Source organism: Hyla sarda, chromosome 2 (assembly GCF_029499605.1).
Source record: "Hyla sarda isolate aHylSar1 chromosome 2, aHylSar1.hap1, whole genome shotgun sequence".
Classification (NCBI taxonomy): domain Eukaryota; kingdom Metazoa; phylum Chordata; class Amphibia; order Anura; family Hylidae; genus Hyla; species Hyla sarda.
Window position 1 is genome coordinate 346,356,032 of NC_079190.1, and position 23,173 is coordinate 346,379,204.

At 45.4% G+C, this 23,173-nt stretch overlaps 1 protein-coding gene across 1 annotated transcript in view; it reads right to left on the reverse strand.

Moving 5' to 3' along the window:
- Positions 1-23,173, reverse strand: part of GPR161 (G protein-coupled receptor 161) — a 70,004-nt gene that overhangs the window by 33,215 nt on the left and 13,616 nt on the right. The gene's annotated exons all lie outside the window — the stretch shown is intronic.

The window sequence follows — 23,173 nt, forward strand, 5'->3', positions numbered from 1 at the left end:
TTTTATTATAAAAGTACAAAACAAGTTCATTTCACTGTAACAAAATTAACAACACTGAACATAAAAACAAACTATTCATCTCAAAATAACAACTTAAACCTTCCTAACCGGCCAGCCCAGATAAACCAAAAATAAATAAATCATTACCTACTATAGTCCAACACACACACACACACACATACCTAATGAACATAAATAAAGCTTTCCTCGCTGGGATCAAAAACTAAAAATATCCAAACTAGGAAACATAACCACACTGCCCCCCCCCCCTAATAACAAAACAAAAAATATGGCTAGCTGCCGTAACAAAAATAATCCAACTTAGATAACAAAATATATATTATTTTTTTATACATCTATATATTTTTTTTCCTTTTTTATATACTATATATAAATATATATATATATATATATATATATATATATACATATATATATATATATACACACACACATATATCCACATACATACACATACACACATACATACATACACACATTTTTTCTTTTTTTTTTTTTAGTTTTTGTTATTTAACTTCCCCCCCCAAACACACATACATATACCCACAAACAAAAACTAATCCACACTGGGACACAAACATAAACATAAACACAGACATAAATATAGTGTACTCTTAACACTATGCTATAATAACTGAAAACTGGTCCGACTGCCTTTCTCACAAAATAATTATGACAAAAAAAAAAAATATATATATATTTATACATAAAATCATACAGAATATACATAACAAACAACTTAATAACACAGAAAAACAACCTATACTAAACTATCCCATCACCCACCACTCCCTCTGGACATGGGTCAGAGTCCATAGGTCACATTTTTTGTCCACAACTGACCCCTTCCAAACCCCCAAAATAGTACCCACTGCAACACTCCAGTCCTGGGTACACACCACCACCACCCCCCAAAAAAAACCCCACCCAACCTAAAATACACCCCTACCCACCTAATGTAAACAGAACAATATATACAAAACAATATATACATATTCTACAACAAAGCAATATTAACAATACAATACACCAAAACCACAAGGCCCAAGTTTGGTTGCCTGCAAGCCCTTTACAATCCATCCATAGAAAACAAAACAAAAGGCTAAGGTGACATGCATAGCCCCCCACCAGGAAGAAGGATGGCAATCCTGATAAAATTAAATTTAAATTCCTCTCCCTTTCAACCTCTAACCCTATCACTATCCCTTCATGAAACTGACCCTATACTCACCCTAAGATTTATACACTATCCCTGGCCAAAATAAGGTACTTCACCTTAAGGGCCTAGTACCTAGGGCACATCAAAAGAAAACCATCTCCATAGGAGAGAAGCCCTACTGGTACCAAGACTGCCATACTCCAAAGACCTGATCTTCCCAAGGTCACCGGTGATATTCCTACAGACCTCCACCTCGGAGAGGATTTTCTGTTGGGTCGACACTAAACACTGTGCGTTCCACGTGTAGTACCTAACCACTAAACTAACTAAGAATAAAGTGCCCCGGTCTCGGCCACCCAGGGACCTGAATGCCCCATAAGCCCACTCCGGATAGGTAAGGCCGGCAAGTTGACTCCAACCGATGGAAGCGCCCACCCGGTTGTAAACCCCTATATTAAAGGGACAATGAAGCAGGAAGTGGTCCATGCTTTCCAGCGTGTCCCCACACTCTTCTCGGGGACATCCCCGGTGATCAGAGTTCCTACACTTCAGGTTGTCCCTTACATATAGCTTCCCCTGAAAGCAGCGCCAGGCAAGGTCCCAAAACTTCTGGGGGATCCTTTTCATGTTCAAAAGATACAACCCCACCCTCAGATCCCGACCTGGGCAGTCCCTGAGCGCCAGAGGCTTCTGGAAGTGGGTCAACAGAACCCGTTTGTCAAGGAACTGCCTTGACTGGGTCCTGATCTCCCACACTCCCAGACCCCACCGACGTATCGCCTTCAGAGTCGGGGTAGCGTAAGACGGAAGATATCCATGGGGCGTACGGAGGTCCTTCACTTGCCCTCCTGTCTCCCATTCTTGGAAGAAAGGCCGAAACCATTCCCTGCAGGAGAGTACCCACGGAGAAGCCCTCTCTGACCAGAGGTTTGCGATGTTGGCTTTCAAGAAGGTGTTCGTAAAGAACACCACAGGGTTTACCATAGATAAACCCCCTAGTCTCCTCGTGCGGTACGTAACCTCCCTCTTGACTAGGTTCATCCTGTTCCCCCATAACAGTTGGAAAAACAGGCTGTAGACCCTAGTGTAGTAAGCCTCTGGCAAGATACATACACTGCCCAGATAGATAAACAAGGGGAGCAGGTACGATTTGATCAGGTGTACCCTTTCCCTGAGGGTCATAGACCAACCCTTCCACTGGTCCACTTTCTGAGCGGCATCCTGGAGCTTACCATCCCAGTTTCTGGTGGGATAATCATCCTGGCCGAATGTGATGCCTAAGACTTTTGCTGATTCTTGGGGCCCTGGAAGGGTGTCCGGGAGATCAAACATGGGATCCCCCCCTCCCAGCCAGAGACTTTCACACTTATCCCGGTTGATCTTAGACCCGGATGCCTCCGAGTAGCGGTCCACCTCCGACATCACCACACCGACCTCCTCTCTCGTGGAGACGAAAATAGTGACATCGTCAGCGTACGCCACCACTCTCTGGGTGACAGCCGGCTCCGCCAGACTCATCCCGACTCCCGCCAACGGCCCACAATCTACCCTCCGGATGAAGGGATCGATTGCGAACACGTATAAAAGCGGGCTCAAAGGACAACCCTGACGGACTCTGGACCCCACCTCAAAAGAGCGGCCAGACCACCCGTTCACCAGCGGGAATACTCTGCCCCTGCATACAAGATCTTAAGCCAATTAACAAAAGTAGTTGGTAAGCCCTATCTCAGGAGGACGGACCATAGGTACTCGTGGTTTACCCGATCAAATGCTTTGGCCTGATCCAAGGACAGCAAGTACCCCTTCCAAAGACCTGCACTACTCCGCTCCACTGCCTCCCTGACACTAAGGACAGCACTTAAGGTGCTTCGGCCTGGAACAGAGCAGTGATGGGCCCCCGAAAGGAGCCGGGGTGCAAACTTCACCAGCCGATTAAACAGTATCTTGGCCAGAAGCTTCCTGTCCGTATTGAGAAGAGCTATGGGCCTCAAATTCTCAATCCGGCTACGATCTTTACCCTTTGACAGAAGAATCAGGGCTGACCTCCTCATTGACTTCGGCAGAGTACCCGAGGAGAGACACTCATTGAATACCTCAGTCAAGAGGGGAGCTAAAGACTCCTTAAAGGTCCTGTACCACTCGGATGTTAAGCCATCCGGACCTGGCGACTTCTTGGGGGCGAGCCCCTCGATCGCCAGTCTCACTTCCTCTTCCCTGATTTCTTCTGCCAAAACATCAAGAGAGGGGTCTACCCCTGGCTCAGGAATGGTTTCAGTCAGGAAAACAGACATCCTGTCTCGATCTAGATCCTTCCTCCCCAAGAGGTGCGAGTAGAAGGATCTGACGACCTCCAAGATCCCTGATCTGGACCGATTCAGAGATCCTGTACTATCAATCAGTCCTGAAATGACTTTACTACTCACTGACATCTTGCAGTTTCTGTAAGGGTCGGGCGAGCGGTACCTCCCGTAATCCCTCTCAAAAACCAAAGATGCGTGTCTATCGTACTGGCACCTCATCAGCAAGGATTTCACTCTGGAGATATCCTCTCGGCTACCTCCAGTCGAGACGAGAAGCTCGAGTTTCCTCCTCAGACCCTGATACAAGCGATACCTGTTCAGGGACCTGAGGCTCGAGAGCTGGCGGAAGAACCCCGCAACCCGCTTCTTGAATATCTCCCACCACTCTGACTTACTACTACATAGATCCAGTAAAGGTACCTGACTCTGAAGAAAATCCTCAAAGGACTGTCTTATCTCCGCTTCCTCCAGGAGGGACGAATTCAGCTTCCAATAACCTTTTCCCATCCGGGGGGTCTCTGAAACATTCAGGGAAAACAAAATCATACAGTGATTGGAGAACTCCACCTCAACCACGGACACTGCAGAAGAGACGGCTTCCTCCTTTAAATAAAACCTATCTATCCTAGACCTGCGACTACCTTGATGATAGGTGAAACCCGCGTGGCCCGAGGGGCTCCGGATGTGGGCGTCCTCTAGGCGAGCTTCTCTTGTTATGCTAATCAGTGCCACACTATCACAAGTCAGCGGACCATTGGAGCCTCTCCGATCTTGGGACCTCGTGACATTATTGAAGTCCCCTCCAAAGATCACTTGCCGACTCGTAAAAAGAAAGGGCTTAATCCTCATAAAGAGATCTTTACGGCCCGCTTAGTTTGCGGGGCGTAGATGTTAATGAGCCGAAGCTCTTGTCCCTTCATGAAGACATCTAAGATCAGGCACCTCCCCATTTCTAATTCAATAACCCGTCGGCATTCAACAGGAGCGGTAAAAAGGACCGCCACCCCACTATACGGCTCAGCCGCAAGAGACCAGTGGGAGGAACCGCACCTCCACTCTCTTCTGGCTTTTACCAGAGAGGCTAGATCCGACAACCTGGTCTCCTGTAAAAAGAAAATGTTGGCTTCAACACGGCCGAGAAAATCAAAGGCTGCGAATCTAGCTGTATCTGACTTTATGCTGGCACAGTTAATAGATGCCAGCGTCAATGGGGTGAGTGCCGCCATACAGGGTGATTAAATTAGACGGCCACACCCTTTACTTTTTCTTTCCCTTCTTTTTAGCCCCCTCATCCCCCGAAGAAGATGAGAGGGCAGGACCACTCTTAGTTCTTTTTTTTTATTCAGTTTGGTCCATTTGATCCCAGTCTACGTCCGGCCCCGGTCTAGCCCTGCCCTCCAAGGAAGGAGCCTCAATAGGACAGGGCCCAGTTCCCCCCAGAGGCACCCCGCCCTCACCTTCACCCTCCAAGGAGGGGGAGGAGATGGTATCGAGGACGAGGTACCGGTTTGACAGGTCAATCAGAGGGGGGGCAATCAGGCTTCCGTTTTGGATCTGGCCCGTAGTACAGGGAACAGAGGGCTCTGACCTCTTCTTTCTCCCTTTCCTTTTGCCCTTGTCTTTCTTTTTAGGCCTCTCTCCACTCTCCTCATCCACACTTTCATAGTGGGAGGAATCGGAAGTGTCGGCCATATTGCCCTCCTCTTTGCGCAGCCTCCTGACCTCCTCATCCAGCACGTCCTCCTCCAGGGCTTCAGTGGTTACAGGGCCAGCTTCTGGAGCAGGGGCTGGAGCTACCCCCACAACCTGGGCACTCTCCAGCTCCCTACTCCTCCTCCGATTTTCCTCCCGCCTTAGTGTGGCGGGGCGCTTTTTCCTCCTCACTAGCCCTGTTGCGCCCCCATCCCTGCCCGTGCCCTCCCCAGCCGAGGCAACTTCACAGCTCTCCTCAGCCGGAGCGGCCGCTGCACGGGCGAAGGCGCTAGGACAACGGCTGAAAGGGTGTCCGAGGACACCACACAGGTGGCACCGGATCTGCCGACAGGATGCGGCCAGATGACCCACCCCACCACACAAAGCGCAGATCTGCACAGTACAGGCTGCGCTAAAGTGGGTGGGGCTGCCACACCTGTGACAGACCTTAGGCTGCCCCTGGTAGAAGACATGGATCCTGTCACGTCCAAGGAAGGCGGCTGACGGAATGTGGGCAACTGTACTCCCTGAACGCTTGAGTTTGACGGAAAACGTCCAGGCCCCGGACCAGATCCCGTGCTCATCAAAGTTTTTCTTGGGCATGTCCGTCACATCCCCATACCGTCCCAGCCAGGTCATGATGTCATAACAAGAAAGCGACTCGTTACGGGTCAAAATGGTCACTTTCTTGACAGAGTTCTGACGGGAAATCGCCTTTACGGCGAAATCCCGCCAGCCGGGCTCGTTCTTCGCCACTTCGTAGTTCGACCAGAAGAGTTCAAGACCCTCCGGCCGAACGAAACTGACGTCAAACTCAGACGAACCATAGGGGTGAATCAGAGCAAAGATGTCATTCGCCCTGAATTCCATCTGCAGGAGGAGCTCAACCACTTTTGCGCGAGGTGGGCACGCATCCTTGCCCCTCCAAATCAGACGGACCACATTCCTACGGTTATTGTCCTGCCCGGATGTCGGGAGGGACCAGACCACCTCCCCATTCCTCTCTCGGAAAGCCCCCAAACCATGCCTCTCTATCCAGAAAGACAGGTCGACCTCACCCCTTCCCTCTACCTGGATCGACCTGTCACCCCTGCGTAGAGCCTCCAGGAGGCGCTGTTGCAAATGGCCCCCAGGGCCGGACGGAGACGAGGACCCCCCTGAACCCCCGGCAGTGACATTAGCATAGCTCCTAGGAGCAGTCACTACCGGGGGGGCAGCCGGACCAGACCCAGAACCAGAACCATCAGCATAACCACTCACACCACTACTCCCATCTTTATTTCCATCCATACCAGACCTCCCATTCATACCACAACTACTCCCACCATCCTTCACTCCACTGACACTCCTCTTATCCACAACACTTCCACACTCATTCTCACATCCTGCACTCTTATGCTGACTAACAGATTCTGGGCTGGCTGGGACTTGTAGTGTTGCAGGTTTTATTACACTTTTCTTTTCTTGCTTAGCTGCCGGGGTCGATGCTGATAGTTCCTTCTCCTTGGCTGAAGTCACTTCCGGAGTCTGGGGCTGCATCTCCGGGCACACCCCAGCTCCTCCCACAGTGCCAGCACCTGCTTTGCCCGACTGCACAGGCTCTGTGGATGATGCCGGCGCACGGACACTCCCCCCCCTCACAGAGGAGTGCCCCGCAGCGCCCACAGAATACACAGTACTTGGAGGACCGCCCCCCGAGCACACAGACCTACCACTCTCCTCCACCGGCACCCGGACACTCCCCCCCCCCCCCCCCCCCTCACAGGGAAGTGCCCCGCAGTGCCGGTAATGCCCACAGCACTCGGGGAACCCCCCCCCCCCCCCCCGAGCACACGGCAGCATAGCTTACCCCGCCACTGCCCACCATGAGCCCATCATGCCCCTCCCTACCGGCAAGATGGGTGGGCTTCATATCTATTGCGTCCGCAGCCTTTTCTGACGCCATGCTGTATCCCCTATGCTGGCTCCGTTCCACCACAGAAACAGAGTCTGGCAGTCTGGGGGACCCAGCAGCCTGAACCAGCTTTGCAGCTGGCCCAGACTGCTGGAAAGGAACAAACACGTACTGCACTGTTTCCTGGGTCTTTTGTTTCTTTGACTTACCACATCCTCACACTGGTCGTCTCCAAAGGTAAAGTTCTGGAGGTGGGCTGGGGACTCCTGCATAATAACAATCGCCCTTAATACACCCCCAGCCTCACTCTCCACATCATCCTCCTCACTATCACTTGATGGTAGTGCCACCTGTGCTGGCTCGATGTAGCTGTCTTGGGTGTCACAGGGAGTAGCTACAGGAACAGCATCCATCTCCATCACTTGTGAATTTTCTTCCACTTCCTTTACACCTTCACCACCATCCTCACTTTCTTCACCGCCACTACTCTCCCCATCATCCACCTCCTCCTTACCTGGGGATTTCATGGCGGCAAAACGGTCTCCATTCACCAGCTTCTCCTTTAAGAGACCGCTCCCCTCAAGTATCTCTGCTCTCCTCTCGTCCAGCTTTGCAATCTCACTCTTCAGAGCCGTAATCCTCTTTTTCAGCTCTGGCCTATTCTTTTTGGATGCTGTGTTCGCCAGGTTCTGAGCAACACGAAGATCCTCTCTGGCCATCCTCATCTCCTTGCCACACTGGTCATATTCCGCAAACCGTGCGGCCATGCGGGAGCAGTATATTGCGCTCGATTCCTTGGGCCCTCTCTCAGCCCACATTTCCAAGCTTTTCCTCCGTGCCTTCCTTCCACCAGATTTCTGGCTTACACCCGTTGCCGGGGGAGCAGAGCCTGCATTACTGCAGACTCTGCCAGATCTTCTCCCCCGGGCCGGAATGGCTGTTGCTGTTTGCTCTCCACCCCCCGCCAGCCTTGAAGAACGGGAGGTGGAGGCTCTCCCCAGGGGCCTGACACACTCCTGGGAAGGCGGATGGATCACCTGCTCTGGTCTGATCTGCTGGAAGTTTGTGGAGCTCAACAAGGGACACACCCGCACGCTGCTCACACTGAACTGTTGTGTTCACAGGAAGTGCTCTCTGCTGACACCTCTGTCCGTGTCAGGAACTGTCTAGAAAAGGTGTGAATCCCCATAGCAAACCTCTCCTGCTCCGGGTTATTCCTGAGATGGTCAGAGGTGTCAGCTGAGAACACTGTGGTCAGACTGAAAACTACACAACTTCCTCTGGAGTATACAGCAGCTGATAAGTACTGGAAGGGGAAAGATTTTTATTTTTGCCCTATAGGACGCACCGGCGTATAAGACGCACCCAATTTATAGGTTCAAAATCTAAAAAAATAAAGATTTTGAACCCAATAGTGGTCTTCTGTAGTTTTGCAACATCTGGAGGTCCGCAGATTGAAGACCACTGCATAGGAGGTAATACTCACGTGTCCCCGCCGCTCCGGACCCATCACCGCTGCCCTGGATGTCGCTCCATCGCTGTCGCCGTGACCCCGTCGCTCCTCAACGTCTCTGCTGCCGGCCGGGTATCCTCGCTCACCGTCGCCGCCATCACGTTACGCATGCCGACGCACGTACACGATGACGAGGAAGGAGAGCGCCGGCCATACAGGGGATCCCTGAACGGAGAAGACACCGAGGAGGCAGGTAAGGTCTCTCCCGGTGTCCTTTAAGCACTAACCCGGCTATTCAGTCAGGCTGTTCGGGACCGCCGCGGTGAAATCGCGCCGGTCCCGAACAGCCCAACTGAACAGCCGGGTTAGTGTCACTTTACCTTCAGACGCGGAGGTCAGCTTTGATCGCCACGTCTGAAGGGTTAATACAGGGCATCACCGCGATCGGTGATGTCCTGTATTAGCCGCGGGTCCCGGACGTTGATGGCCGCACGGACCGCCGCGATAGGGGTGTATTCGCCGTATAAGATGCACCAACTTTTTCCCCCCAGTTTTGGGGAAGAAAAAGTGCGTCTTATACGGCGAAAAATATGGTAAGTTTGATTCTTGAGTTTTTTTCCCCAGACCTGTTGGATCAAGAAAGAAGTTTTTGTTTTTAATTCTTTAATAAAATGGTCAGTTATTTCAATAAAGCATTTTGTGTTGTTTAAAAAAAAAAAATAAGCCATTGCGTGTCTGTTTTTATTTTTCCTCATATTTTGGACTTGTGGAAACCACCTGATAGACGGGATCTATTACTTAGCCAAGCCTTAGTGTTAGCTAGTAAAATGTGTATTTATAACTCTCTCCATTATTACCCTGCTACTCACCACCACAGGATTACTGAAAAGAGCCAAGTGTTATATGGCCCAAACTGTCAAAACTGATCATCTGGGACTGAGGTTGTGTTAGGCTGGTATTTTTGGGCTTGGAAGGGGCTACAATAAATGGCCCTTCCCAATCTGGTACTACTACTAGGCGGCTGCGGGTTGGTTTGTTATCAAAAAGCAGGGGGATCCCATGTTTTTTGTATTTAGTATTTAAATAATATTAAGTATTTAAATAATAATAAAAAAAAGTGTTTTGATAACAAGTAAACCAATAAATAAACTTACAAAAAATAGAAAGTATTGTATACATTTTTAGGGAATAGAATTTCTTTTTAAAACAACCAAAAAAACAGCAGAGCAGCTATTCACCAATACTCATTAGACTACATTAACATATACTATCATAGGTAATTACGGTGAGAGATGTAAACATGCAGTGTATATTGTTATACTATACATTCTATAAAGCAGCTATATAAGGATAAAGTGCACCCAGGGGGAAGAGAATAACACCCTTCACAAAGTACAGGGTGGGCCATTTATATGGATACACCTTAATAAAATGAGAATGGTTGGTGATATTAACTTCCTGTTTGTGGCACATTAGTATATGTGAGGGGGGAAACTTTTCAAGATGGGTGGTGACCATGGCGGCCATTTTGAAGTCGGCCATTTTGAATTCAACTTTTGTTTCTGACCACTTATAAAATGTGTTCAATGTGCTGCCCAATGTGTTGGATTGTCAATGCAACCCTCTTCTCCTGCTCTTCACACACTGATAGCAACACCGCAGGAGAAATGCTAGCACAGGCTTCCAGTATCCGTAGTTTCAGGTGCTGCAGAATGGGCAAAACAAAAATTACAATTACAATTGCCGGCAATTATTGCAATTCTGCTACCAAATGATATATTAACTCTGTTACCAAAGGACATAACAGCGCTACACTAATATGCTTTAACGAACTGGATACAAACCTATTCAACTATTTATTAAAAGACTCAATAGACTGTGGTTATATTGCTATAAATAGCCCCATGGGTTGCTATTAGATACTAACATCTAAAAAGAGGTCCAAACCCTAAAGAGGACCTTTGTTGGTTATCCATAATTTTTTTGAGTGGTTTCAATAGTACTATTATGTTTTAATTAATATTTTATATTCATGATATAATTCTTATTTGCAATTTTATCTATATTATATTAAATTTTATTTAAACTTTTGTAGGGAGTGCCGTGGCTCTACAAGGGCCCTGTAAGTCACGGTACATACCACGTCTTACTAATTCGATTACTATAAATTTAAATTTAAATAATAAATATCATCATTCAACCTATTTAGCCAGTTGTGTCCATGCATCATTTACCCTGAGCCCCAATTCTTTCTTGTTAAATATTACCAATTTCATTCACCTTGGGTATAGGTGATTTTTTTGGGTAACCCGGGTTGCTGTTGGTTACGGTGAGGACAAAGAGCGACTCCATATCCCCTTTTTAATCTAGATTTGTAAATTACTTCAATAAAAAAAATCTTAATCCTTCCAGTACTTATTAGCTGCTGAATACTACAGAGGAAATTATTTTTGTTTTTGAAACACAGTGCTGACATCACGAGCACGGTGCTATCTGCTGACATCTCTGTCCATTTTAGGAACTGTCCAGAAAAGCATATGTTTGCGATGGGGATTTTCTCCTACTCTGGACAGTTCTCAAATGGGCACTCTCATTAAAAAATGTTTTGCTATTGCAATCCTTATGGTAAATAAGAAAGGTTTCTAATATACTTTGGTTAAAAATTTTTTAGTTTTCTATGTTTTATTTGTGTTTAAAAAAGCTCAAGAGCACATTTCCCCCCATCTTATACACAGACTTAGGACCGAAGCCCAAACACAGGAAGTGCAGCCTGGAGTGCTAAGGGGTGAGTGTTCAGCACTTCCTGTGTTTGGGCTTCGGTCCTAAGTCTTTGTATAAGATGGGGGGGAATGTGCTCTTGAGCTTTTTTAAACACAAATAAAACATAGAAATAATTTTTTTTTTAACCAAAGTGTATTAGAAATCTTTTTTATTTACCATAAGGAGTGCAATAGCCAAAATTTATTTTAATGAGATTTACCCTTTAAAATGAACAGAGATGTCAGCAGAGAGCACTGTGCTCGTGATTTCAGAAGAGAGCTTAGTGTTCCAAAAATAAATAAATTCCTCTGTAGTATTCAGCAGCTAATAAGTACTGGAAGGATTAAGCTTTTTTTAATAGAAGTAATTTACAAATCTGTTTAACTTTCTGACACCAGTTGATTTAAAAAAAAAAAAAAAAAAGTTTTACACCGGAGTTCCCCTGTAAGCCAGCACTCTGACATAAGTAATAGTAAATATGGTGGTTGCAAAAGGCCATGCCAATTTAGTGGGGGTAGCAGAAATTGACAAAAAAAAATGCAAATTTTTCTTTAAAAAAAAGGGGCTTGTGCAAAAATGTGCTATTTTTTGACTACTGAAGCCAGGCATACTGGTTTCATAAATTCTTCATACACAGCTTTCCCAAAACTGAGACAATTCACTCATAAATGATGATAGGCTGTACGACAGAACTACAACTGCACGTGAACCCAACCTTACACTTTCTGGCTTACATGTCAAAGAAGCCTTATAGTGCCCCAAATTGCCTAAAAACAGTGTATCGTATACACCACCAGAGTGTCCCCCTATAATACTGCTGTATGGCTTCACATAATCATACATAAAGCTTTCAAATAACAATGCCTCTTTTATACAATACTAGTGCCCATGAAGTATTTTAGGGGGTGTGCAGAATACAGCAACTGCTTCTTTGTGTGGAATTTATACAGAGATTAAGGATTCCTTATGCAAACAAGTGTTGTTTGTGCCTGGGTGTCAGTAAAACCAGCATTACTTAGTGTATTGCTGTATTATATAACAGACAGAAATTCACAGCTGCATCTTTGGGCAATGTTGAGCATACCCCCCAAATTGTGCTGAACATTTGGTTCATAATATACATAGAATGTACATACAGTACAGACCAAAAGTTTGGAAACCCCTTCTCAATCAGAGTTTTCTTTATTTTCATGACTATGAAAATTGTAGATTCACACTGAAGGCATCAAAACTATGAATTAACACATGTGGAATTATAGACATAACAAAAAAGTGTGAAACAACTGAAAATATGTCATATTCTAGGTTCTTCAAAGTAGTCACCTTTTGCTTTGATTACTGCTTTGCACACTCTTGGCATTCTCTTGTTGAGCTTCAAGAGGTAGTCACCTGAAATGGTTTTCACTTCACAGGTGTGCTGGTGTGGAGGAGGAGGTGTGATGGTGTGGGGGTGCCTTGCTGGTGACACTGTTGGGGATTTATTCAAAATTACTGAACCAGCATGTCTACCACAGCATCTTGCAGCGGCATGCTATTCCATCCGGTTTGCGTTTAGTTGGACCATCATTTATTTTTCAACAGGACAATGACCCCAAACACACCTCCAGGCTGTGTAAGGGCTATTTGACCAAGAAGAGAGTGATGGGGTGCTGCACCAGATGACCTGGCCTCCACAGTCACCGGACCTGAATACAATCAAGATGGTTTGGGGTGAGCTGGACCGCAGAGTGAAGGCAAAAGGGCCAACAAGTGCTAAACATCTCTGGGAACTCCTTCAAGACTGTTGGAAGACCATTTCAGGTGACTACCTCTTGAAGCTCATCAAGAGAATGCCAAGAGTGTGCAAAGCAGTAATCAAAGCAAAAGGTGGCTAGAACATAGAATATGACATATTTTCAGTTGTTTCACACTTTTTTGTTATGTATATAATTCCACATGTGTTCATTCATAGTTTTGATGCCTTCAGTGTGAATATACAATTTTCATAGTCATGAAAATAAAGAAAACTCTGAATGAGAAGGTGTTTCCAAACTTTTGGTCTGTACTGTATACCGCAGAAGAAGTGACTGTATACACTTCACTGCAGCAAGAGGGAATTTAATAGGAAGGTTTCTAAACATGTACAAAAGCTTAGGGAGGAGAAACATCTTCGCTACTGCTATATGACCCATCCAAGAGACAAAACATTTAGAAAAGGCTGTGATATCTACTGTAAGAGTAGAGACTAGAGTGGTCAGGTTAGAAGCAAGGACAGTAGAGGGGGAAGAAGTAAGTTTGATACCAAGGTAAGTGATGTGATCTGTAGACCACACAAATGAGTAACAAGAAGACAGAGTAGTAATAGTTGATTGCTCCATACTGATAGGGAGCACAGTAGATTTAGAAGTATTCAGTTTGTAGTAACTGGCCTGGCTAAACGTCTGTACGATGGACATAACAGCTGGCAGAGAATTACATGGGTTCGAGAGAGACAATGAAACATCATTGGTGAATAACCCAGTGTGATGATCTGTAGGGCCTATGGTCACCCCTGTAATTTCCGGTGAGGAGCGGACATGTTGGGCAAATGGTTCCATCACCAATGCGAAGATAAGAACCCCTGACGAGTCCCATTGGTGAAGGAAAAACGCTTAGAGATCGCTCCACTCCTTCCTGTTCTAAAAAGTTTCAGGGGAGTAAGTGGCCTTGCAAGTCAGCCAGCTCAGATTGCAAAGAAAGACACTTAGAGGTAGCGAGTGCTTTTCCTATGAAAAGATGCCTTACTGATAAGGCACCCCCTAGCAGTGACCTTAAATGCACACCATAACGTAGTAGGGGAAGAAACAGAGCCATTAATACTCAGCTACATGAGAGGCTAGTTTCGATTCAAACTCAGTATGTTTTTTTGTTTTTTTTTTAAACCATTTTACTGTCTTAAAGAAACTTTTATGACTTATTTACAAAGAGTGTTGTTTCTTGTTTTGTTTTTTTCTTCTTCTTAACCCCTTCAGGACGGAGCCCATTTTGGCCTTAAGGACCGGAGCGTTTTTTGCACATCTGACCACTGTCACTTTAAACATTAATAACTCTGGAATGCTTTTAGTTATCATTCTGATTCCGAGATTGTTTTTTCGTGACATATTCTACTTTAACATAGTGGTAAATTTTTGTCGATACTTGCATCCTTTCTTGGTGAAAAATCCGTAAATTTGATGAAAAATTTGAAAATTTTGCATTTTTCTAACTTTGAAGCTTTCTGCTTGTAAGGAAAATGGATATTACGAATACATTTTTTTGGGTTCACATATACAATATGTCTACTTTATGTTTGCATCATAAAATCGATGAGTTTTTACTTTTGGAAGACACCAGAGGGCTTCAAAGTTCAGCAGCAATTTTCCGATTTTTCACAAAATTTTCAAACTCAGTATTTTTCAGGGACCAGTTCAGGTTTGAAGTGGATTTGAAGGGTCTTCATATTAGAAATACCCCATAAATGACCCCATTATAAAAACTACACCCCCCAAAGTATTCAAAATGACATTCAGTCAGCTTTTTAACCCTTTAGGTGTTTCACACGAATAGCAGCAAAGTGAAGGAGAAAATTCACAATCTTCATTTTTTACACTCACATGTTCTTGTAGACCCAATTTTTGAATTTTTACAAGGAGTAAAAGGACAAAATTTTTACTTGTATTTGTAGCCCAATTTCTCTCGAGTAAGCACATACCTCATATGTCTATGTAAAGTGTTCGGCGGGCGCAGTAGAGGGCTCAGAAGGGAAGGAGCGACAAGGGGATTTTGGAGAGTAAGTTTTTCTGAAATGGTTTTTGGGGGGCATGTTACCTTTAGGAAGCCCTTATTGTGCCAGAACAGCAAAAAAAAACCACATGGCATACCATTTTGGAAACTAGACCCCTCGGGGAATGTAACATGGGATAAAGTGAACCTTAATACCCCACAGGTGTTTCACGACTTTTGCAAATGTAAAAAAAAAAAAAAAAAATTTACCTAAAATGCTTGTTTTCCCAAAAATTTTTTATTTTTAAAAAGGGTAATAGCAGAAAATACCCCTAAAAATTTGAAGCCCAATTTCTCCCGATTCAGAAAACACCCCATATGGGGGTGAAAAGTGCTCTGCTGGCGCACTACAGGTCTCAGAAGAGAAGGAGTCACATTTGGCTTTTTGAACGCAAATTTTGCTCTGGGGGCATGCCGCATTTAGGAAGCCCCTATGGTGCCAGGATAGCAAAAAAAAACACATGGCATACCATTTTGGAAACTAGACCCCTCGGGGAACGTAACAAGGGGTTAAGTGAACCTTTATACCCCACAGGTGTTTCACGACTTTTGCATATGTAAAAAAAATTTTTTTTTTTTACCTAAAATGCTTATTTTCCCAAAAATTTTACATTTTTAAAAAGGGTAAAAGCAGAAAATACCCCACAAAATTTGTAACACAAATTCTCCCGAGTACGGCGATACCCCATATGTGACCCTAAACTGTTGCCTTGAAATACGACAGGGCTCCAAAGTGAGAGCGCCATGCGCATTTGAGGCCTAAATTAGGGATTGCATAGGGGTGGACATAGGGGTATTCTACGCCAGTGATTCCCAAACAGGGTGCCTCCAGCTGTTGCAAAACTCCCAGCATGCCTGGACAGTCAACGGCTGTCCGACAATACTGGGAGTTGTTTTGCAACAGCTGGAGGCTCCGTTCTGGAAACAGTGGCGTACCAGACGTTTTTCATTTTTATTGGGGAGGGGAGGGGGGCTGTGTAGGGGTATGTGTTTATGTAGTGTTTTTTACTTTTTATTTTATTTTTTGTGTTAGTGTAGTGTAGTGTTTTTAGGGTACAGTCGCACGGGCGGGGGTTCACAGTAGTTTCTCGCTGGCAATTTGAGCTGCAGCAGAAAGTTTGCGGCAGCTCAAATTTGCAGTCAGATACTTACTGTAATCCTCCGCCCATGTGAGTGTACCCTGTACGTTCACATTGGGGGGGGGACATCCAGCTGTTGCATAACTACAACTCCCAGCATGCCCGTTGGCTGTCGGTGACTGCTGAGAGTTGCAGTTTTGCAACAACTGTAGGCACACTGGTTATGTATCACTGAGTTTGTGACCTAACTCAGTGTTTCACAACCAGTGTGCCTCCAGCTGTTGCAAAACTACAACTCCCAGCATGTACGGTGCATGGTGTACGGTGACTGCTGAGAGTTGTAGTTTGCAACAGCTGGAGGCACACCGGTCGTGAAACACTGAGTTAGGTAAAAAAAAACTCTGAGTTTCACAACCAGTGTGCCTTCAGCTGTTGCAAAACTACAACTCTCAGCAGTCACCGACAGCCAACGGGCATGCTGGGAGTTGTAGTTATGCAACCAGCAGATGCACCACTACAACTCCCAGCATGCACTTTAGCTGTTTGTGCAAGCTGGGAGTTGTAGTTAGACAACAGCTGAAGGTACACTTTTCCATAGAAAGAATGTGCCTCCAGCTGTTGCAAAACCATAAGTCCCAGCATGCCCATAAGGGAATGCTGGGAGTTGTGGTGGTCTGCCTCCTGCTGTTGCATAACTACAGCTCCCAGCATGCCCTTTTTGCATGCTGGGAGCTGTTGCTAAGCAACAGCAGGAGGCTGTCACTCCCCGAAGAGGGGCGGAGCGGGTGCGGGAGTGACACCCGCAGCAGGCGCCCTGATTGGTCGGCCGGTAATCCGGCCGACGAATCAGGGCGATTGTGAGGTGGCACCAGTGCCACCTCACCCCTGCAGGCTCTGGCTGTTCGGGGCCGTCAGAGACGGCCCCGAACAGCCAGTAATTCCGGGTCACCGGGTCACCGGAGACCCGATTGACCCGGAATCGCCGCAGATCGCTGGACTGAATTGTCCAGCGATCTGCGGCGATCGCCGACATGGGGGGGCATAATGACCCCCCTGGGCGATATGCCGGGATGCCTGCTGAACGATTTCAGCAGGCATCCGGCTCCGGTCCCCAACCGGCTAGCGGTGGGGGCCGGAATTCCCACGGGCGTATGGATACGCCCTCGGTCCTTAAGGACTCGGGATTCAGGGCGTATCCATACGCCCTATGTCCTGAAGAGGTTAAGATACAAAGCAATAAGTTAACATTTTCAATATAAAACTAAAGACCTATAAGAACACTAAACACAATTGATCTCAGTAATCACAGATTCCAAAATATCACAAAGATGTCAAGAAAGATCTTCATTTCACAAAGCATTAATGGTTACAGGCAACAAAAAAATAAAACAGAGAGGGCAGAAGAAAAAAAAATCTGTGCAAACAACTTTACAGGACACTAATAACATTATGTACCAGGGAATTGGGAGGGGGACCACATTGCACATAGTAACCCCCCCCCTCTCAAAAAAAAAAAAATCCTGCAACATACTGCGCTGCAATATGTGGTTGCCTCTTGGATAGCCTTCATGTGAGGGGTTAATATCTGCAAAGTGTCAGAGGATTAGAAACAAAATGAAAGATTTTAGCTGTCAGTGAAAGAACGTCGCTTGCTGTGCCAATGGTCCTGGTGGGTGAAACTTGCTGGGCCTAGACTGGGTCACATATAGCATTGTCTTCACCAGTGTTTCCCAACCAGGGTGCCCCCAGCCGCCGCAAAACCACAACTCCCAGCATGCCCGGACAGCCAAAGGCTGTCCGGGCATGCTGGGAGCCGCAGCCCCGCAACAGCCGGAGGCACCCCGGCCGGGAAACACCGTTATACACACTAAAATGGAAAACACACAAAGTGAGCCAACCTCTTCTATTGACCTGATCCTACAGTGATGGACATGACCAGGGCTCAAGTCCTACAGGAACGTGAGGGAACTGAGTTCCTGCACTTTTTCCACAATACTGTTGCCATCAGGACCAGCTCTTGAGTGTAATTCTTGAGTGGGCAAATGGTTCCATCACCAATGCGAAGATAAGAACCCCTGACGAGTCCTATTGGTGAAGGAAAAACACTTAGAGATCGCTCCACTCCTTCCTGTTCTAAAAAGTTTCAGGGGAGTAAGTGGCCTTGCAAGTCAGCCAGCTCAGATTGCAAAGAAAGACACTTAGAGGTAGCGAGTGCTTTTCCTATGAGAAGATGCCTGACTGATAAGGCAGCCCCTAGCAGTGACCTTAAATGCACACCATAACGTAGTAGGGGAAGAAACAGAGCCATTAATACTCAGCTACATGAGAGGCTAGTTTCGATTCAAACTCAGTATGTTGCAATGCATATTGGCTTGCTCTCCATAATTTTGCACTGGGATTTGTGATGGAATCCTTAAGGACCAAATCATTAGGGGCGTGGTCAGACCATGAAATTACTTTAACCCCTTAAGGACTGAGGATTTTTCCATTTTTGCACTTTTGTTTTTTTTCCTCCTTACCTTTAAAAAATCATAATTCTTTCAATTTTGCACCTAAATATGATGGCTTATTTTATGCACCACCAATTCTACTTTGTAATGACATCAGTCATTTTACCCAAAAATCTACAGCGAAACGGAAAAAAAAAATCACTGTGCGACAAAATTGACGAAAAAAAGCAATTTTGTCACTTTTGGGGGCTTCCATTTCTACACAGTACATTTTTTTGGTAAAAGTTATACCTTATCTTTATTCTGTAGGTCCATACGATTAAAATGATACCCTACTTATATAGGTTTGATTTTGTCGCACTTCTGGAAAAAAATTATAATTACATGCAGGAATATTTAAACGTTTAAAAATGTCATCTTCTGACCCCTATAACTTTTGTATTTTTCCGTGTATGAGGGCTTATTTTTTTGCGCCGTGATCTGAAATTTTTACCGGTACCATTTTGTATTGATCTGGCTTTTTGATCGCCTTTTTATTCATTTTCCTATGTTATAATAAGTGACCAAAAATACGCTATTTTGGAATTTGTTTGCGTGTACGCCATTGACCGTGCAGTTTAATTAACTATATATTTTTATAATTTGGACATTTCCACACACGGCAATACCATATATGTTTATTTTTATTTACACTTTTTTTTTTTTTTATGGGAAAAGGGGGTTATTCAAACTTTTATTAGGGAAGGGGTTAAATCATCTTTTTTGTTCACTTTTTTTTTTACAGTGTTATAGCCCTCTCTAGTGGCTATAATACTGCACTAACTGATCTTTTACATTGATAATTGGTGTCTCATAGGATACCATTGATTGATGATTCTGCCGCTTGACTGCTTATGCCTTGATTTCAGGCAGTGAGCAGTCATTCGGCGACACAGGAGGAAGGTAAGGACCCTCCTTGTATCTGCCAGCTGTTCGGGATGCCATGATTTAGTCACGGCGGTCCCGAACAGCCCCCTGAGCTAGCCGGGAGCATTTTACTTTCACTTTAGACTTGGCTATGAAATTTGAACGCCGTTTCTAAAGGGTTAATAGCAGGGACCCGTGGCTAATAGTGCCGCGCGCTATTAGCCACGGGTCCCTGCCATTTCTAGGTGCCGGGCCCGACCCACTTATAAAAAGGCAGCATACTCAGGGCGTACAGGCCCTGCGTCCTGAAGGGGTTAATGTCCGAAGATACCTTGTGATCCAGTAGAGCGTGACTTATCAAACAGAAATAATTTCCTGTATATGTTTTATCCAGGTTAGTGAAAAACGAGAAATTAGCATCAGTAGGGTGCTGAATTTGCCAAATATCATACAAGGGCAGACGACTACACAGGCGGAACAGGTCAGTGGGTTCAGCCGCGGCAGTATAAGCCGTACAGTCTACAGCCACTAGGTCTTGTTAAAATCTCCCACCAATATTACACGATCTCTTGGTGAAAATGTTAAGCGAGAAAATGCAGAGCAAAGAAAATGAACCTGCTTGGTATTGGGTGCATATAAAACCATAATAGAGTAGGGTACATTATTCAAATTAGCAGGCCAAGCAGGTACAAGCAAAGGTCACTCAGGTCGACTTTTTCTTCCTATGCTCAACCAACGACCAACCTCCATATAACTTTCTTATTGAGGAATCAACAGCAGCGGAAGATTGGCCATGTTGTCGCAGCAGTTGTCATTCCTGTCACAAATAAATAAGATCCTTGGGAGAAGAGGCAATGTGTTTAGGAGAACTTTCACAGGAAAGCCCCCACTTGTAGGGCACAGCATGGTCCTACAGAATCTTCGTGCCAACTGCAAACTCTCGTCATCCCGCCAAAGTTGCATCTGAAACATCTGCATAGATAGAGAGATACTTAAAGCAGTCAGGGAGAGCAGCCTCCATTATTCACTCCTTAATGTGGAAAAAATGGATTCTCATAATTACATCACAAGGAACAGCGGAGGGTACAGATTTAGGTTTGGGAAGTCAATACAACAGGAGATGGATACAATCCAACAGGAGATCCTGGGTAGATACTTCAGGCAGGTGCACAGCAAAGAAATCCAGCATGAAATCTTATAACTCCTCAGTTTTAATGGATACCAGGACCCCGCCGACATTGTCCCAGTGGGAATGGTCCTCCACATCAGCCAGCTTCAGTTTAAGAGATTGAATCTCCGCTTCCATAGCAGTAATGATGTTGGCCACATTATTATGAGCAGTAGTCATCTTCCCCTCTCTGTCTTTATATGTGCCGTGCGGGAGCCTAGAGAGTGGCTCCTGTTGGAAGCTTGCAACAGCAGATCTGAACTCTTGCTGAATGGATGACTTGAGCTCCAACATAAGAGAGACTAGCATAGCTTCAGTGAGAGGAGAAGAGGAGCCCCCTCCGGTAGCCAACAGACTACTCACCTGTGGCAACTGAGGTACAGAGGGCCCTGGAGGGTTGAGGAGTACCTGCGAGATGCAGAGGAGAAGCTTGACACTGGAGAGCCCGAAGAAGAAGAATGCTGCAACATACTTGCTGAGGCCAGCAAGTGTGCTACCCTGGTCCAGGAGATCTACCCCGGCCCAGCCGAGAAAGAGCTACCAACGTCATTTTGTGGAGGATCTGCAGCATAAAAAAACTGTTAGAGGGCTCTTCTTGGTCTTTTTCCTTGCCATGACAAGGTACACTCTGTTCCAAATGTGTTCCAAAAGGGTGTGGGATGAAATAGGATCTATTTAAACAGGTTTGTGCCGCTGAAGAGCCGGTAGCAGATGGAGCCCACTTACAATGAGACTGCCACCATGCGCTGCTAGCCACCCCCACCCCCCCCCAACTTAACGATTTCTAATATACACCTGAAACTATGGATACTGGAAGCCTGTGCTAGCATTTCTCCTGCGGTGTTGCTATCAGTGAGTGAAGAGTGGGAGAAGAGGGTTGCATTGAGAATCCAACACAATGGGCAGCACATTGAACACATTTTATAAGTTGTCAGAAACTTGTAAATAACTCATGAAAGAATAAAGTCACGTTAAAACCAAGCACATCATTGTTTTTCTTGTGAAATTCCCAATAAGTTTGATGTGTCACATGACCCTCTTCCAATTGAAAAAACAAAATTCAAAATGGCCGACTTCAAAATGGCCACCATGGTCACCACCCATCTTGAAAGTTTCCCCCCTCACATATACTAATGTGCTACAAACAGGAAGTTAATATCACCAACCATTCCCATTTTATTAAGGTGTATCCATATAAATGGCCCACACTGTATATGGGGAATATCCCATTCAAGACACAGATTAAAATACAAGAATTTTTACCACTGATTGTAAATGACATACAGTATATTTCTCACAGAAACATATTACATTGTTATTTTATTGTATACACAATCTATTCCCATTCTGATATTATAACCACACTTGCTGGATTCATCCTCCGTGTGTTCATGATTGCAAGTGTCCAAGATCTGGGACACAGGATCCGCGCAAAAGCGGTGTGAGCTTCACTTAAAGGGGATAAGCTGGACATTGCTATCTTTACAAATATGCATCTAGTATACACCCTTTATCTGTGCATAACTTTCAATGGGTTATACCATGCAAATGTATAGATGTAATCAGATTAAATGTAAGAAGATTGGAATCACTGCACTGAGATTTAATGCCTTGCTACACATACCCAACCCTTCTCATGTGCAAGACGAGGATGAAAAATAGGTAAGAGAGAGTTGTCTTTATATACTTACCAGTTGACATACTATGCCTTGGCACAATTTTAATACACTGTATATCAATAACATAGATTAATGCATTACAAGACCAAAAAATCCTCTTAGGCCTGTTTTTAATTTTGTAGACACTATTTTAAAATGGATCTACCACCACATGAAGGCACTAATGTATACATACAGAGGGCCACATGAAAGCTCGAATGTATACATACAGGGGGTCACATGAAGGAGCTGATGTATACATACAGGGGGCCACATGAAGGAGTTGATGTATACATACAGAGGGTCACATGAAGGCACTGATGTTTACATATAGGAGGTCACATGAAGGCACTGATGTATACATAATGGGGGTCACATGAAAGAGCTGATGTATACATAGAGGCAGTATGGGGAGGGGGGAGGTGGGTGAAGGAGCATGTTGCTCCGTTCTGCCCACCATTATTGTGAGATCTGGTGTGCAGGATGGAGCCCTGTGCTGCCATCTCACAGCTTATAGTCAAAAAAGTGCCCCCTTGCCCCCTTTCTGTGGTCCCTTGGCACAGAAAACAGTCAGGGACAGTTTCGATTAGGTAGGGACAATTAGGAGTTTAAAAAAATTGTTTTTTTTTTTTTTTTTTTTACAGTGTAGGTGTCCGCAGGTCCGTAACACATTTAGCTTTTGGGTTCAGGCGGGTGCTTTTTTCGGGTTTTAATTGTTTTTTAATTTTATTGTTCGGGCTTTTTTGTGTGAGTGTGTGTGTGTGTGGGGGGGGGGGGGGTCTGTGTACATGCCACCAGCCACTGTTCTGACCTGAGTGTCCAGACCCCCCACTGACTTCTGCGCCCCCTGCCA